Below are 5,071 nucleotides of genomic sequence, written 5' to 3' on the forward strand. Positions count from 1 at the left end.
TCTCTTGTTGCGGAGCACAGGCTCCAGATGCGCAGGCTCAGTAGTTGTGGCTCACGGGCCTAGTTGCTCCGCGGCATGTGGGATCTTCCCAGACCAGGGCTCGAACCCGTGTCCCCTGCATTGGCAGGCGGATTCTCAACCACTGCACCACCAGGGAAGCCCAAGAATTTTTTTTTTTAAGAGTGAAAAAAATAGGCTTAGGTATCTGCTCTTTCCAATTAAAAATTAAAAGAGAGCTAAAATCAGGCAAAGATCCAGGTTTTGTGGAGCCAGAGGCAGTTGCATTATGAGAAGCCCTCTTTGGGAAGAATAATGCAAAATGATGAATACGAATCACCAGAACCTCACCCAGAGCCCCGGAAGGAGCCTTGCAATTAGGGCCCTTAAACTGAGGCACTGAGGTGTCATTAGCCTCTCAGTCAATCTGCTTTGAAGTAAAAACAGGCCACTTTACTCTGAACAAATGCATGCTCATTCTTAACTTCTGTAAAAAAAAAAGATAGCGGCTAGAACAGTAAAGCAAAGGAACAATGTGATTGGGTTTTATCGGTTTGCATCAGCGCCAAGCAATCCATTGACTGTGGGCCTCCTTTTGTTTCATGTACTGTTTCAGTAGGATTTGTTTCTGGAGAGATGGTAGAAGAAGGAAGCAAGGATGGGGCCAGTCCGTGGTGCTCCTGTCCTCAGTATGGGCCACTGTGCTAGTTCTACTTGGGACACAAAGATGGGCCCTGCTTTTCATGAGCGAGTTCTGGAGATGACACATGCACATAAATAACCACTGCCCAACATAGGATGCGTTTCCTTTTTTAGAAGGCAGTGAGACATGGTGTTAAAGAAACCCAGAAGAGCTAAGTTTACTGCCAGCTGAGGAAGTACGAGCTCTCACCGCAAAGGTAACATTTCAGTGTGATTTTGATTGATGGGTGACATTTGAAGGTGTGGGGACGCAACGAATTGGGATTTCAAGCAGAGGACTTGCTGCAAAGCACGGAAGAGGGAAAGGCATGAGGCCAGCTTCCTGTGACAGTAATGCAGAAAATGTGGGAAAGGAGACCCCACCGTGGATCGCCAGCAGGGCTAGGTGGAATCTTCCTTTTTGTTGAGTGGGTAGTGGGAAGCCATGAAGAATTTTGAATCGGGAGTGACAGGGACCTTTGAGGAAGATTAATTGATCGTATTAGGTTGATTTTGGAGATCAATTTAGCTCAACTTCTCACTTTACAACTTGGGCCCAGAAGGGGCAGCGATGTGTCAAAACTTCAGTGTGAGTTTGGGAGCCAACTTGGGTCTCCAGATGGACAATTTTCCCTTCTTGCAACCAAGACATTATGAGTCAGGATCAATCTCCAGCCCTATAACTTGGATTACAAAAACCTTGTCCCTTCCTACAACAAGGGGCTGGAAAGTGGCAAGATAAAACAGTTTGATGGTTATCTAAAATATAGGATATTTATTTGACAAAAAAATCTATTTTAAGTCCTTTTTATATAAAGTAGCACTGTCCAATAGAAATGAGATAAAAAATTAAACATTTTCTAGTAGCCATATTAAAAAAAGTTATAAAATGGTGAAATTAACTTTAGTAACATATTTTACTTACCCAGTAGACTCAAAGCATGATCATCTCAACATGTCATCAATAAAGAAAGTATCATTAATACATTTTACATTTTTTAAAAGTAAGTCTTTGTAATTGTACAGTTATGACACATCTCTCTTTGGACAGACCACGTTTGTTATATGAGCTCAATAGCTACCTGGGGCTATTGAACAAAGATGTCAAGCTTTAGACTGAGGTTTAAAAGAGGACAGTTTCTGAATTTCTACTATGGTATTTCATATTCTAATTGGTCTCACTTATGTCTGATCTAGCTAGTATTAGGAATTGCAAGAAATAACGGAGTAAATGTCCCCGAAGTCAGACCTCCTTGTGAAATGTGGAGTCTCACTTTTTGTTCTCTAATTAGAAATCTGGGTGAGGGCACTGCATAGATCTCAAGTCCAAGGCCACTCTTTTCCTTGGTCTCAAAAGAGTCCATTCTTCCAGGAAGGTGGTGAGTGCCTTTTCTTAATAATTTTTTTCCCACCTAAAGTTCAGGGTTCAACGTTAATAAAAAAGCCCTAAGAAGTACCAAGCCTGTTTTTTGATAGGAAACGCCAGGGATTGATTGATTTTTTTCCAGCCCCTATTTGAGTTTCACCCATTTCAGTTGCTACTGCTGGTCATAGATGCTCCCAGCCACCTGTTCTCTGAATATATTCTTTTCCCAACTGGCATCCCCATTTGTTTTGACACTGGGGCAAAGCAGATTCTAGCCATCACTCATTTATTAAGCCCATTCAATCCAAAAAGCTTTGTCCACATGCAGCCAGGAAGACAAAGTCAAAGGCATCATTTCCAAATCTAGTTCCAAAATGTCAGAAAAGCTCATCAATGGATCTAGCCTGTAGCTTAAATCCAAAAGGGAAAATTCGGAGGGAGGAAAGACACTCATCTCTGATTGGAGCTGAAGTGGAGGCTATGAGGGGGCTTTAGGAGGCCTTGATTTTTATATCACCCAGAGGACTTGGTGTAGCAAATGTTTTTAGGGCTCTGCACAAAACCCCTGGACGTTCACAGTGCCTGGACACATTGAGGGCTTCCTGTTATAAGCACCTGGGGTTCACTGTGTGATAGCTGTCTCTGTTCTGATCTTCCATGGCGCAGGAAAAGTGCTGGGGAGTTGACGTGACAGACAGGAGTTGGAGGGTAAATACCCCAGCTCCCTCCTTCCTCAGATGGACCATCTCTGAGGCTTGCTCTACAGGGTCTCCCAGGGGTCCCCAGCAGGACTGAGCCCCAGTTGCCTGCAGTAGTCACTTACTTATCAACATTCCTTTTATTGCCTTCCCTTCCCTGTCTCATTTCCCCACTCTCTCCATCAGAGCTTCCTAGAATTTTTTCCCAGACAAACTGTTTTCACCCAAATCTTTGCCTTGGGGTCTACTTCTGAGGAACCCAGCCTGAGACATCTGCCCTTGCCAGCATTGCTCAGAAGTCAGTTGTGTTTGGTGCCATGGCACACACATCGGTCTTGGGCTCTGAGTGCCCCCAGGATAACATTCAGAGTCCCAAGTCTTTGCTCTGCAAATTCCTCCTCTTCCCAGCAGTGCCCAGGGATGGGTCCAGCGTTCTTGTTGGTGGACCCAGTCTTCTCCTCTACCATCACTTGTGCAGCTACCACCCTGCTGCCATCTCTGCCACCCTGGCTCATGGCAGTGCAACATTTGCCACCTTCCCACTGACCTGGGCGCTCTTGCTGTTCTCTTTCAAGCATAGAAGGCTGTCTGCTTTTAGGGATCACAGTGATTTTTAGGTTTTCAAAGAGACTGACTTTGTTCTTTCTTTCTTAAAGGCCACCTTGGATGGGCTCGTGTTAGCCATTCCTGACAGTTCCTTTCAAGCCAATTGAGGCAAGTTCCCTCGGGGCTGAGACAGGGGACTTCTTGCCTTGCATCTCCTCTGACAAATGTGTTCCTTTTCACAACCCTCTTCTCTTCCATATGAGGTCCCAGCTCACCCCAGGCCTGGTCCAACATACCCAGGGATTTCACTGCTCTGCATCTCAACATCCTGGGGAATCAACCATCCTCACCCTTTGCTCCAAGAGCTTCCCAGGTGCAGAGGTGACAACATGACTTAGCTCATAGGGTTGTCTGGAGGACGAAACGAGTTTGCAGATGTAAAACATACCGTACCCGGGGCACCCTGTTGCTTCGTGACTTAGCGTGCACGCGCACACATACCCTTGAATCTCAGACACGTGAGCCCACAGCCTTGCGGTAAAAAATAGCCTGAATAGTCAGGCTTCTAGTCTAAGCTTTTGCTACCAGTGCTTCATATTCAGTAAAACTCCTTTAAAAAAAAGATACTAAAACGAAGTTTAAGAGAAGATAAAAGCAAAGCTGTCCAAGGGAACACATCGCTAGTATAAATATTGAACCGGAAGTGGCTTGGAGGTGGAGACCCGGGTTATTTCTTAAAAAGAGTGGTCAGGGAAGGAGGGGTTTGGGGTTCAGTTCTTTGGTCTTGAACACCTCCTGGAACCTGAAAGAACCCCTGTGCCATTCCCCGGCAGTCAGGGCTCCCCCTCCTGGTAAATATCCATGGCCTACTGTTCAATCGAGAGAGTTAATCCACGGCAAAAGTTGACTTGCTTCCTTGGAGCCAGAGGAGGCATGGGGATGGTGACTGCTCACAAACCTTGAAGCCCCAACATCGTAGGGGGAGCAGAACCACCGGGCTGCTGATAGGGGGAATCCTCCCATGCTACTGACCAGGGGGTTTGGAGCCCCCGTCTAGGGTCTTCTTTCCGCGGTCCATAGCTTTCCCACTTACTACCTGTGACTTCAGACAAGAGACACATCTCTATGTTTCTGTCTGTCCACCTCAAAGCGGAGACACAGACAGCAGACTTTCGGGGTTGCTGACACTGCCATCACCAGCGTCACTGTCATCGTCATCCTCTCATTGTCATTGGCCGCCGTGTCTCTGATGATGAGTCCATCAGCTTTCCGGTCTCTGGCTCCTTTCCCTAAGAGGATACTACGCCCTGATGCTGTTCCCTGAGGGTCCTCTCTCTCAAGTCACAGCAATATTTTCCTAGCTTCTGTCTTCCATTCCTTGAAGAAAGCAAACAAACAAACAAAGAAGCCCCAAGCGTTATTAGGGAAAAAGCAAACAAACAAAACAAGGCAAAACAAAAAGCCAGCAGCTGCCTCTCTCTTCTTTTCCGTGGTGAGTGCTGCTCAGCCCGGGTGGCGGGGAAGTTTGGGTGATGGGAGGCCAACTTCTCTTCTCAATAGAAAGTTCCACATAAAGTTAGGGTGAAATGCAATTTTCTTTCTTCGGGAATTTCATTTCCCAAACCAAGGGACTATACCAAAGAGGAGAAAATCTGCCATGATCATCATGAATTACATTTTCAAAGCTAAGAATTCCAAGCCAGTTGAATATTTAAAAAAAAAAAAAAAAAATCTCTTCCAGTCCAGCAGCCTTTTATTTTGTTAATTTTATTATCAGGAATGG

Source organism: Balaenoptera ricei, chromosome X (genome assembly GCF_028023285.1).
Source record: "Balaenoptera ricei isolate mBalRic1 chromosome X, mBalRic1.hap2, whole genome shotgun sequence".
NCBI lineage: Eukaryota > Metazoa > Chordata > Mammalia > Artiodactyla > Balaenopteridae > Balaenoptera > Balaenoptera ricei.